The 13948-nt window shown below is 43.1% G+C and overlaps 1 long non-coding RNA gene across 1 annotated transcript in view; it reads left to right on the top strand.

Moving 5' to 3' along the window:
* Positions 1-13948, top strand: part of LOC102137596 (uncharacterized) — a 60499-nt gene that overhangs the window by 5319 nt on the left and 41232 nt on the right. Inside the window, exon 3 of the long non-coding RNA XR_010578591.1 lies at positions 12377-13111. This is a non-coding gene — a long non-coding RNA (uncharacterized lncRNA). The remainder of the gene's footprint in view (positions 1-12376; positions 13112-13948) is intronic.

The raw sequence follows: 13948 nt of genomic DNA, 5'->3' as shown, positions 1-13948 counted from the left end.
AAGACAGAAGGAAGGGGAAAGGAAGGAAAGAAGGGAGGGAGGGATGGAAGAAGGAAAAAGAGAGGAAGAAGGGAAGGAAGGAAGGAAAAGAGGGAGGAAGGGTAGGAAGGAAGGAAGGGAGGGATGGAGGAAGGAAGGAATAAGGAATCAAACTCTTCATTCTCAGGCTCCAGGCTTGTCTGACTGATCAGAGGAATGGATCAATTCTATTTGGGAAGTGACCTGTTCCCCTCCATCTAGACTAGACAGATTTAACAAATAAAAATATAGGACCCCCAATCACATTTGAATTTCATAAAAATAATGAATACTTTTAGCATATATCATGCAATATTTGAGATATAAAAATCACTTCATTCTACTACCTCATTCATTCTACTATCTCTTTCTGGAATCACAACTTAGGTTTGTAGGTGTCTAATTTATTATTATATGGTGCAGTGCAGGGTAATTATACACTGTGGTATAATTTGTTATAACTTGGACTGAGGCCTATAACTGTATAATTTAAATTATTATACAGTACAGTGTTGAATAATATGAAGAGTATATAATTTATTTCAGGCTTACGAGCCTAGCCTGTAATCCAAATGCAACACGCAGCCTATGCAGATGAGTTAATGTTTCTACGGAAACCTCAACTTAGATATTTCTTCATCTCTAGTTCCTTTCTTTGGGCTTCTCAGAACACCTGTGTTACCAGGTCTGGTACTTTTTGTTTGGTGCAAGGCTCACATGTCGGGTAGCTCTGGCCCAGGTTGAACCGGTCTTGCATATTGGGTCATAGAAAAGAAGGGCCCAGAGTTGTCACCCTGCCCAATGACAGTTGTCATCACAGGGAGGCCACAGCTTGCCAAAGGTATTGCTGGCAGCAGATGCAGAACCACGACCAGAGCCCCCATTTCTGGGTCTCCAGGAATGAGGAGGCTTGCAGCACCTCCATATATTTATTAGATAACTATTCTTTGCTCTGTTCTCAGCACTGGAAATACATCATGGGACCGGGCCCCTCATGAAGCTTACATTCTGGAACTTAAGAGCCTCCATCTCACTGGTCTCTTGTTTCTTAAAGTGTGGACCCCAGGCCAGCATCGTCAGCATCCTCTGGGAGCTGGCTGGGAATGCAGCATCTTAGCCGCAAGTCCCACTGAGTCTGCATTTTCACAAGACCCCCTGTGATTCATTCACACTGGAGAAGCACTGCTGGAGTTGCTATATGATTTAGGGAATCATTTTCTTCTCTACTTCCCTTCTACCCAAAATATATACCATCTCACTGAGTTTTGAAGCAGAGTTCCTTTTTTTCTGTTTTGAGACAGAGCCTCACTGTGTGTCCCAGGCTGGAGTACAGTGGTGGGATCTCAGCTCACTGTAATCTCTGCATCCCCAGTTCAAGCTATCCTCCCACCTCAGCCTCCCAAGTAGCTGGGATTATAAGCCTGTGCCACCACACCTGGCTAAATTTTATATTTTTAATAGAGACAGGGTTTCACCATGTTGGTCAGGCTGGTCTTGAACTCCTGACCTCAAGTGATTCACCCACCTCGGCCTCCCAGAAAGTACTGGGATAACAGGCGTGAGCCTCCTTGCCTGGCCCCTTCTTCTTTTTTTTTTTTTTTTTAAAGAAAATATATTTTTTTTCTTTTACCTTGGTCACAGAAGTTCATTATGTACCTTTTGGAATTATAAAACTATATATATATATGTATATTGTTTATAAAACAATACATATGTATATTGTTTATAAAACAATACATATGTATATTGTTTATAAAACAATACATATGTATATTGTTTATAAAACAATATATATATATAAAACTATATATATATATCTCTCTCTCACCCAGAACCCCACCATCCAGAAGTGACACTGTTAATATTTTAATAACCAATCCATCAGACTTTTTTGTATATACATATACTTTTTTTTCAAAATTTCAAGAAAAGATGCAATAGGGTTGTGTTCAGGCTCAGAAAACAATACCCCAGAATCTGGCACTTTGACGTGCCGAACTGAAGAAGTGGTTTCAAGGTCAATCTCTGACCTTCCCCTACCTCCCTGTCTCTCTGATCCTCTTACTTTCCCACAGCACCAGGAGGGGCTCTCTCTGGAATTTTCTTATCACCTAAGAAAGCTTCTTTCCAGGAGAAATGCAATTTCTTAAAACTCCGCCTCCCTAGGAATCTCATCAAATATCCAGGAAAGATTAACCACTGGAAAGGAGACTAGATGTAGTCACCACGTTCAGACAGACTTTCATCTATTTTTTCTGAGAGCAGCTCCTAGAGATTACCTGGGAAGCTTTATCTGCATAGTAAGACAATCTTTGTTACAGCGAAGTTCTGCCCCTCACCTTCCCACCGCCTCCCCCAGAGGTCAGAAGAATTTTGCCTCAGGCAGTTGTTCTTTAGGCTCGTTACATTTCCCCTAAAAAATCAGTTACTCCTATGCCTCCCATTTCCCCTTCCCTGATGAAGAAGGGTATATAAGTAGCTGGACCTCATTGGGTTATTGGGTAATCATTCTCCTGCAATTCCCCTGTGTTACTCACATTAAATAGTTTATTTTATTATTATTATTGTTTCTGAGAGACAAGGTGTTCTTCTGTTGCCTGGGCTGGAGCACAGTGGCACAGTCATAGCTCACTGCAGCCCCAAACTCCTGGGTTCAAGTGATCCTCCTGCCTCTGATTACCAAGTAGCTGGGACTACAGATGCACATCACCATGCCTGGCTAATTTTTTAAAAAAATTTTTGTAGAGACAGAATCTTGTTTTGTTACCCAGGGTAGTCTCAAACTTTTGGCTTCAAGTGATCCTCCCACCTTGGCCTCCCAAAGTGCTGGAATTACAAGCATGAGCTACCATGCCCGGCCTCGTTAAATACAATTTCTTATACCTTTTTCTTCTACTAATATGTCTATTATAGTTCATTTTCAGCAAACCTTCAGAGGACAGAGGAGAAGGTTCCCTTTGGCGCTTACAATTGCACAGTGGCTCTCAAAACTGAGCACGCATTCACCTGGAAGGGTTGCTCAAACATAGATTGCTGGGCCCTACCCCCAGATCAGAGGGTTTGGGACCAGGCCTGGGATTTGGTACTTCTAACAAGTTCCAGGTGATGTGGGGATGCTGGTCCACGGACCACACCTTGGGAAGCCCTGGCCTCAGTGTTCTGAGATTTCCTAAGCACCGGTAGTTGGAATCCAGCTCTGCCACCCGCTACCTGCTCACAGGAAAGTCAGGCTGCCTCTCCATGACGCAACTTCTAAGTCCACAAGGACAGCCAGTACCTGCCTTATAAGATTATTATTATTATAAGGATTATATGAGTTAATTAAATTAGTAAAGCACAAAGGAAGTATTAATTATGATGAATATGCATATAATTGTGTAATCAAGATTTCTTAACAATTGTTCAAAAACATTTTTCAAGTCATTATTCTTCAACATATTTGCTTTCAAAGGCTGTGGGCTTATCCTTCATAGTGATGTATTTATCTAGTCCACAGTCTTCAACTAAACAGTGCTGCAATGAGCATTCTCACGGATAAATCACAGTGCACCTGTCTGGTTATTTCCTTAGCATATAATGTGCTAAATGTGAAATTGCTGAGGAAAATTACATGAGCATATTTAAAACTTTTGATATGTTTTGCTAAATGGCCTTCCAGAAAAATTATACTGATTTATAATGCTACCAGCAGCATATGAGGTCATCTTTTCCTTACCTTGTTATTAATATCCCATGTTATTGGTTTTTTAAAACTGTGCCAATATTTTGTTTGTTAATTTGAATTTCTTTGATGACTACTGAAGTTGGATGTCCCAGCTCCAATATTTCAGGACTTTAAATATTTTTAAAAATCCCTCAAAGCTTGTGTTTACAGAATGTTAACTAGCCCTTTTCTCCTCTAATGAATGAACTCTGTGTCTTGGTGTCTCTTTTGTAGGAGTAGGGGCATCATCTCACAGGTAACAGGCGCTTCATTTAAATCCCACCTGTGCTGCTGGTAACATACCTCCCATTTAATAGACGTGTGTGGACTAGAGGAGGCATGAAACATTAAGAGGGCAAACAGAAGGAGAAAAGTTATTTGTTCCACAAAAATTCCCTCAACATCTCCCACAGGTCAGGCCCTCTGCTAAACTTAGAGGATGCAAAGACAAGGAAGTCTCAAAGTGCAGGGTGGTGGGGTGGGGGAATACACACAAAATAATGTGAAATGTAACAGTGTAAATGAGAACAATGGGGTAAGAATCTCATGAAAGAAATGATGGTATCTTTGAAGTCAGAGAGGACCTGGGTTCAAATCCTGTTTCTCTCAACTCCTAGCTTTGGGCAGTAAAATGCAAAGACTATCTATTTTTAGGCTTAAACTAGTTAAAATAACAGGCAAAAAATACCTGGAAACAGGTAAGTTTTCCTGTTTCCAGGAATCTCACAATTGCAGCCCCAGGGCCAAATATGGCATATAGAAGGTCTTGTTTGGTGCATCCAGTGTTTTTGAAAAAAAATTAATAGAGGAATTAGGATGGCTTAGACCAATAGTTCTCCATCCTGGTTGCCCCCCAACTGAAACACCTGGAAATATATTGGTTCCTTGAGAAGAGATCTGGGCTCATTCACTGACTTCTTCTGATCAAGGTGGAAAAACAGAGAATGGGTTTATCCTCTTAGCTGAAACAAAAAAAATCTGGGGAAAATATATGAATCCACAGTTTTCAAGACTTTGGACATCAGGCAACACACAACTGTGATCCCTGAGAGAGACAAAACCAAAGAAAGCCTAGCAATTGCCTCTGCTTACTACTATCTGGAGAGAGTTTTCAGGCCATGGCACAGGACAGGGAGTCCAGGTAGAGCCCAGGGGTCTTCCTGAGTTGAAGAGATGGAGCTGGGTGGCTGCTACGGCTAGAATGTTTTTGTCTCCTGTAAAAATTTATGTTGAGGCTGGATGCAGTGGCTCACGCCCTTAATCCCAACACTTTGGGAGGCCAAGGCAGGAGGACTGCTTGAGGCCAGGAGTTCAAGATAAATAAGACCCCATCTCTACAAAATAATTTTTTTTTTTAATTAGCCAGGCATGGTGTTGCACACCTGTAGTCCCAGCTACTCAGGAGGCTGAGGTGAAAGGAAGTCTAGGAGGTTAAGGCTGCAACGAGCCATGATTACACCACTGCACTCCAGCCTGGTTAACAGAGCAAAACCCTATCTCCAAAAAAAATAAATTAATTAACGTTGAAACTTAACCCCTAATGCAATAGTGTTGGGAGATGGGGCCTTTTGGAACATGTTTGGGTCATGAGGACTCTGCCCTCATGAATGGATTAATGTTGTTATACAGGGAGTCTATCCTTTTGCCCTTCTGCCTCTGCCATATGAAGACACAGCATTTCTCCCCTCTGGAGGACGCGGCATTCAAGGCATCATTTTGGAAGAAGAGAACAGCTCTCGCTAGACACCAACACTGGCATCTTGATCTTGAACTTCCCAGCCTCTAGAACCATGAGAAATAAATTTCTGTTCTTTATAAATTACCCAGGCTTGGGTATTTTTGTTGTAGCAATGCAAACACATTAATCCAGAGGCCAAGGTGTCTGGAGTTCACAGGGCAGAGTATCACTGAGAAGAGAGCTTGTGAGGAGGAGTCGGTACAAGAGCACAGGTGAGCTCTGGAGATCAGCAGAGAGCTCCTCCTGTCTTCTGAGTACTAATGAACACATGCATGTGTGAAACCTACCTGAGGCCAGCAAAGAACCACCTGAAAAGATTAGAGGGAACAACCCCAGGTACCCATACAGGACTGGGAATAGTTTGTTCTTAGGAGCTAGAGTGGAAAACCTCACAGGGCTTTAGGCAGAGGATTCACAAGGTTTTTGCCTTAGTAGTTGGACAAAATTTGCTCTGAACTAAGCATTGATATGGTCCCATCTAAAAATGTTTAAAAGCAAAGATTAAACTAATTCCAAGGAACTTAACTGTGTCCCAGAAAAAAGATCAAACATATTTATAGAAACACACACAAAAAAACCTAGCACACGATGATGTAAATTCAGTGTCTGGTATCCATTAAAAAATCGCCAGGCATGCAAAGAAGCAAGGAAATTCAATCCATTAATGAGGAGAAAATTCAATCATTGGAAACTGACCCAGAAATGACACAAATGATAGAACTGATAAATAAAGACATTAAAACCATGATTATAGCTATATTTCATAGGTTCAGGAAACTAGAGGAAGGACTGAGTATACTAAATTGTGACATGGAAGACAGCAAAAAGACTCGAATAAAAAAGATTAGTAACTTAAATATATAGCAAGAGAAACTATCCAAAATGAACCATAGAGAAAAAAAAAGACTGAAAGAAAATGAGCAGAGCATCAGCGAAATGTGGCACAACTTCTGGTATAATATATATACACACACAACACACAACACACACACTCATACATAGATATGTATATAAGCAGACAGATATATTTATAAGCAGATAAATATATACATATGTATATATATGTTTGTATATAATATATATATATATAAAAGAGAGCTTGAAGGAAAAGTAATGGTTGAAAAATTACCAAATTTGATGTAAACAAAACTCACAGACACAAGAAACCCAATGAACCCCAAGCACATTAATTTATCACAGTCTACCTTCTGCTTCCAACTGATATTATACCACTTTGCCTTACAAGATTATACTTGAGAATCTCAGAACATTAAACAAATGACACCAAGGACCATTTATAATCAAATAACTCAAAACTAGACATAAACAAAAAATCTTAAAAGCGGCCAGAAAATAAACAAACAACCCAGGATATATATATACGTGAACAAACATAAGGCTGGCATCAGATTTCTCGAAACAAACAATGTGAGTAAGAAGAAAATAGAGTAGCATCTTTAAAATGCTCAGAGAAAAAGAAAGTTGACCTAGAATTCTACATCCAGCAAACATGTTTTTTTAAAAATGAAAGGCTGGGCAACATGGCAAAACCCTATCTCTACCAAAAAAAAAAAAAAAAAAAACACACACACGCACACAAATTAGCCAGGCATAGTGACACATGCCTGTAGTCCCAGCTACTCAAGAGGCTGAGATGGGGAGAATCACCTGAGCCTGGGGAGATCGAGGCTGCAGTGAGCCAAGACCACACCACTGTACTCCAGCCTGAGTAACAGAGTAAGACCCTGTCTAAAAAAAAAAAAAAAAAAAAAAAAAAAGTATTCATCATCAGCATACCTGTATACAAAAAAGTGTTGATAAGTCCTTCACGCAAAAAAAAATAAATAAATAAAAAACCAGATGGGAGTCGGAATCTACACAAAGGAATGAAGAGCACTGGAAATGACAACTAGAGTGATTACTTTACTCTAGTGATACAACTAAAGTAAAATCACTCTAAAAATAAATTTGACTATTTAAAGCAAAAATAACAACAGTGTACTGTTGAGTTTATAATATGTGAAGCAATACTATGTATAACAATAACAACACAAAGGTCAACAGGGGGGAAATGGGAGTATAATGTTGCAAGGTTCTGATTCTATATGTGAAGTGGTATAATATCACTTGAAAGCAGATTGTGATAAGTTAAAGATGTGTATTATAAACTCTAAACAACTGCTAAAATAATTCAACAATTATAGCTAATAAGCCAACAAAGCAGATGAAATGGAATCATAAAAAGTATTAATTTAAAAAGGAAGCAGAACAAAAAAGGAACAAATAACAAATGAGAGAAACAGAAAATAAATAGCAACATGGTGGATTTAAACCCAACCATATCAATTATCACATTAAATGTAAATGGTCTAAACACCCCAATTAAAGAGGCAGAAATTATCAGATTGGAACTTGCCAAGGTCATCTCCTAGACAGAGGTGGGGGTGGGCAGCCTGGCAGCTGTGCTCTAGCATCTCATTTTGTTGCCTCTTGGACACGTGGTCCCTTCTCTGTGGGCCAAAAGGGAAGGCAGGGCGCTTTGTGCCAGGAGTAGAGAATGGAGACTTCCCAGCGTGTGCTGCGGTAATGTCAATGCAGAGCAGCACTGAGTTAACCTCAGAAATCAGCTGCGAGCACCTCAGAATGAGTCTTCATCCACCACCACCTTCTCCCCGAGATCATTGGCTCTGATTCCAGAGTTCACCTGACTACCATAATCCAAGCAGCTGGGTAACCTCTGGGTGGCCCATCCCACCCTCGGGACAGTGATCTGCCAGCCAGCGTTAGAGACAGGATCTCCCTGTGAAGATAAACGCTTGGAAACCAGCCCTAAATGCCAAGCACCCGGATTGTTTTCCCCACTTGACGTCATGTGAGACTTTGTCCAATGTCTGCAGACTTCTCCCATGGAGGATAAGCGGCCAGGCTGGACACACAGTCTCAGAGGACCCAGGAAGCGTTACAGGCCTAATTTAAACCCGGACATCCATAGAGATATTTTGTTCATTCATTCATTTGTCCATAGAATGCTGATTGAGTGAGTACCTTCTGTGTGTCAGGCACTGTTTTAGACACTGAGAAAGCAGTGAAGACTGTGAAAAGTCTTGTGCCTCCCAGCGGCTTGCAGTCTAGTGAAGGGAGACAGACAGACATGCAATGAACTGTGATGACTGGTAAAATAGCAATCCTGACAAGGTCTGATGGATGCACCCAACCGGGTTTTGAAGGATGAGCAAGAGTCTTCTGAGGTGACAAGGCAGGGAAAGCCACCACAGGCAAAGGTCCAACAGTTACAAGGTGGCAAAGGTGAGTAGAAGTGGGATGTGTTGGGAATGTCTGGGGCTCTGGTCTTCATGGATAGGACACGTGAGGAGGTAAGAGCCAGGCAAACCTGGAGAAATAGCATGTGCCAGATGATAAAGAACCCGAATACCTGGCCAAGGAGTTTGGACTTGACCCCCTGGCCTGGAACAAGGTGTCCTTAAAGGATTTTATGCAGGTGGATGGCATGAGGATATCAGAGCTTCAGAGAGGCTACTCTGGAGGCAGAGGAATGGGCATGTGGGGTCTAGAGGAAGCCGCTAGAGGCAGAGAGGTAAGAGACAGGGCTGGTAGGGAGAGGCTGGCATAATGGGGGTCAGAGTTAGGTAAATATCTGTCTGGCTGACAAGGAGGAGGTGATGAAGAGGTGAAAGGGCAGGGCCTGGAAACCCATCAGACATGGGGGAGGCGTGGAAGCTGGGGAGGGCTGTGCTGGAGCAGATCTAGAAGATGTTTCTGTGGGGGTATCACAGCCCAGGGTATCACCACAGACAAAGGGGAGGGCTGGGGGGGGGGCAGTGTTCTCTTCACCACTGGCTCTGACAGTGATGGAGAGAGGTGGGCCCTGTTACCCACAACACTATGGGTAGCCTGGATTTCTTGCAATCCTATGGGACTGCCCTCTCAAGCTGATAGAGGAGGCCAGAGGGTGACTGGGATAGACAGAGCACCAAATGTGGCCATCCTCACAATACACAAAGCTAAGAATCTCAGGAAGCAATGCCTGGGAGAGTAGTGGGCGTGATCTCTCCACTGCCTCCCTGCCCTTCCTAAACTCTAGCCACACTTGCCTGTCCCCAGGCACGCTGTGCCCACTCTGCCTCCAAGTATGTATATATGTGATTCCCTCTGCCTGAAACTCCTACTGCCTCCATCCTACTCAATTTGGCTAATTTTTCCCTTAGGACTCAGCCTGGATTTCCCAGCCCTTGGGTGACTTAGGGTTCCTCTGTGCCACCCTCCCCTACCTTCTTGTCACATTTCTAATCACAGTGATATGGTGCCCTTTCTTCTTGTCACTCACCACTACTAGACGGTGCGTGCCTTGGAAATTGGAAATGGGTTGTATTATTTCTTAATTTTCAGGGTCAGCATGAGGCCTGAAAGAATGGACAGGCAATGTAGGGGTGGATGGTGGGAAGAAGGGAGGGATTGATGGAGGAGTGATTGGAGGATCCAATAGATGGAAAGAAAGAAAGAAGGAAGGGAGGTAGAAAAGAAGAAGGGAGGAAGAAATAGAAGGAAGGAAAGAAAGAAGACAGGGAGATATGGGTGGACAGAGGAATGGATGGATTCATGAGGGATTGATGCATGTATAGGAGGACGGAAGGATGGATGGATGGAGAGATTTACAGACACATGAGAGTATGAATTAGTGAAGGAATGAGTAAATGATTGATGGAGTAGGAGAATGAACAAATAATGAGCAGGTGAATAAATAAATAAATGATCAAAAGAATGAATGAGCAAGTGAATCAATGTTTGAGTGGATGGATGAATAAGTAAATAAGAAAATAAGTGACTGAGAGAATGGATGAATAAATGAGTCAGTAAAATCTTTGCCTAAAATAAGACAAAAAAATAAATGGATTGATGAATGAGCCGATAAACGAAAGTAGTTAGTAAAGAAATATCGTTGGTAATCTGAGCCTTCCCACCCAGCAATATTTGTAGCCCTAATTTCTTTAGCCAGTTGTGGACGTGGCTGTATCCCCAGTATTTGTAACTGTATCTGGTGCATAGTAGGTATTCAATAAACATTTGATGAATAAATCAATGGATGAATGAATGTTGGTAGACCCATTGACCCAGTGCTGTGGCAAACACTGAGGTTGATATTAGGAGCCTGGTTTCTAATCCTAGCCCTTTGCTTTTCAATGATGTCACTCTGAGCTCAGCCCCTTTCTTCTCTGAGCCTGTTTCTCTATCTGTAAAATGGAAAAATTGCCTTTATTTGTCAAGGCTAAGATAAAGATGTCATTGTTACCAGAAAGGGGTCCTGATCCAGACCTCAAGAGGGGGTTCTTGGACCTCACACAGGAAAGAATTCAGGGGAAGTTCATAGAGTAAAGTGGAAGCGAGTTTATTAGGAAAGTAAAGCATAAGCAGAGCAGTGGTGTGAGCTGCTCAACTGAGTATACTTATAGTTATTTCTTGATTACATGCTAAACAAGGGGTGGATTATTCAAGAGTGCTCCAGGAAAGGGGTGGGCAATTTCCAGAACTGAGGGTTCCTTCCTGCTTTAGACCATATAGGGTAACTTCCTGACATTGCCGTGACATTTGTAAATTGTAACGGAGCTGGTGGGAGTGTCTTTTAGCATGTTAATGCATTATAATTAGCACATAATGAGCAGTGAGGATGACCAGAGGTCACTTTCATCACCATCTTGGTTTCAGTGGGTTTTGGCCAGTGGTTTTTTGTTTTGTTTTGTTTTGTTTTGTTTCCCACATCCTGTTTTATCAGCAGGGTCTTGTGACCTGTATCTTGTGATACTAGTCCTGCCGACTTCCTATCTCATCCTGTGACTAAGATTGTCTGATCTCCTGGGAATGCAGCCCAGTAGGTCTCAGTCTTATTTTACCCAGCCCCTATTCAAGATGGAGTCACTCCTGTTCCAATGCCTCTGACACAATAATAAGAGCCACATGGCAACAATAAGGGCTCAACAAGTGTTCATTCACTCTGGTCCCCCAACTCTTTTTGTACTACCTGAAATCCCTTCTGGATAAAGCCCATACCATGTCTCTTCTCTCACAGAAGCACACTTTCTCATTTGCACATCTGAGCAGCTGAATTTCACCCATAGCACCTCCCAGGGCTTGGTCAAAGGAGACAAAGACTCTCTCCTTTGACACAAACTAGTCTGTCTCCTCTGAATCCTCCACTTGCCTAGGCGACCTCTCTGTCCTTGTAGACTCCAGCTGGAGCAAGAATCCTGCTAAATCAGTTTAGCAAAAATCCCCACTCTTGGTATCCGACCACAGTGGATATCTGATCAGCTTGGCCTGCCTTCAGCCATAATCCTATCACGTTAGTTTAGCCAGAAAATCCCTGAGGTTTCCTCTTAGTAATTTTCCATCCACGGACCCCCGCCCTGCTCCTTGGATATAAATTCTCACTTGTCCCTGTTGGAGTCAGAACTGAGTCCCAGCTCTCTCCCCATCGTGAGACCCTATTGCAGCCATCCCTATACCTATCGCCAGGGACCCCTAAATTGGCCTTACCACCTTCAGCGAGTGCCACGAATAACGTTTTCTTTACGAGTTCTGGGCTCATGAAAAGCTCTTCCTCTCAGACGTTCCAACCTTAGTTGAGAGCTCTCAACATTTATAGTTTACTTTTTTGCTTTTATCATCATCATCATTATTGAAAATTTCCTCCAGAGCTTCAGGCAGAGCTAGGTAGACAAAATACTTCGGGCCTGTTTTTATCTTCGTTTTTAATTTTAAATGGAGAAAACATGGGATAGGTGGAGGAAGCAAAAGTGCTTTCTACTCGAGTGAGGCTTAGATTTCTGAACACCACTATCCAAGCTCACTCTCCACTGGTTCCGATGAAAGCTGGGGCAAACCATATTTCCCTTTCTTTGCAGTGAGGAAATTGCTTAATCATTTGCAGGCTAAGAGGAAAAACCGCACTGCACAACAACATATTTTAATAGGAAGCACCAAGATTTCTCATCTTAATGCTAACGACCGCCCGTTTATATTAGATGATCCCTGAGCGCCTCTCTTGTCTCCTTGAGTTCGAACCGTTAAGACCACCTGGACGGTAGGGAAATCCTCCCTCAACGTGCATTGCTCATCTCGCCACGAGGGGGCGCTCCCAGATCAGAGACATGCGGCTGCCGCCCACCCGCCTCGCGGCCGCCACCTCCTGTGCATGCAGCATCTTCGCGCACCGGCCCAGAAGGCGGGGCCAGGGATCTCCTGCCCCATGAGGACTCCCTGAAGTCCAGGTGCAGCCCTGAAGGCTAGAGCAAGGTCACTATTGAGGAACAAGATGTTGCTTGAGACGTCCCGGGATCTCTCTGAAAACTCTGGACCTCTGGGAAGTCAAAGGGGACTGCACTGAGGGTCTACTATGTGCCAGGGCTTTGTGTAACCCAAGTTATTCACTCCACAAACACTGAGGGCCTGCAGAGGTGGCTGTCCAAGAAGGGAAGGAAGTTGAGGGTGAAGGAGGGAGCCTGACCCTCAGACCAGTTTCCCTGGCAGCCAGCAGAGCATTCCGCAGCATGTTGCCAAGCAAGAAAGTGGTCTCAGCTGTGCACTAGCTTCAGCCTGCTCCCAGGGGAGCTCTGGAGCGGGCACTGCACTACCACGAGGTGAGCGACTGGTCTTTTGCACCCCCAGATCTGGAGTGGGGAGGGGTACGACAGCCAGAATCAGGGGCCGGGGTGTGGCTCCCATAGCATCCACCCCAAATGTTAGCAATGATTGTTTTCGGATTGTGGTTACGTTGAGGATCCGTCCCTTAGGCAGAGAGCATGGAGGTAGCTCTCAGAGACACTCTGTCTTCCAGGGCTCCCCAGGGTTCCTCAGTGTCAGCCCCAACTCTTTCATGAGAGTGTGCTAGGACCTCCTTCTCCAAAAGAAAATCTCCAGTGAAGATCAATGTGTAACTTTGGGAGGTTGAGATGAGAGAGCTGATGAGATGATATGGTGGGGATCCTTTAGGAGTTCCCAAGGCCTGCTGGTGCTCTCTGCATACACACCTGTGCCCAAACTGCACCAAGCTCATTCTCGATGCTTTTCCTCTTTCTGTCTCCCAATCCAGTCAGGTGCCTTGTCCTGCCGATTCCATACCCTTAATGTTCCCTACCCAGACTGGCAGTTACCATGTAGTTAGCAGACAAGCAAGGACTTTGGGGGTTACCCCTAAACCCCAACTTAGCTCCTGAGTGATCTCGGGAATGTCAGTGTGGAAGGGATTTTTTTGGTTGCAGAAAAGGTTTCTTGCAAGTATTTGTTACTTAATATTCAATGTAATATAGTAGCTTTAAAAAAAAATCCTAGTCATTCACTTTACAAAACTTATTATTTGATTTCTATGCAGTCAGTTTCAAGGGGCTTTTGATTAATGGTCAATCGACTCACTCGGTTAAACGATCCGTCCCAATTGCAAACTTGCTTAATTAAATTATCTTCAACATTTTACACAG

This window comes from Macaca fascicularis, chromosome 10, assembly GCF_037993035.2.
Source record: "Macaca fascicularis isolate 582-1 chromosome 10, T2T-MFA8v1.1".
Classification (NCBI taxonomy): Eukaryota; Metazoa; Chordata; class Mammalia; order Primates; family Cercopithecidae; genus Macaca; species Macaca fascicularis.
This window is presented reverse-complemented; position numbering and strand designations above follow the sequence as displayed.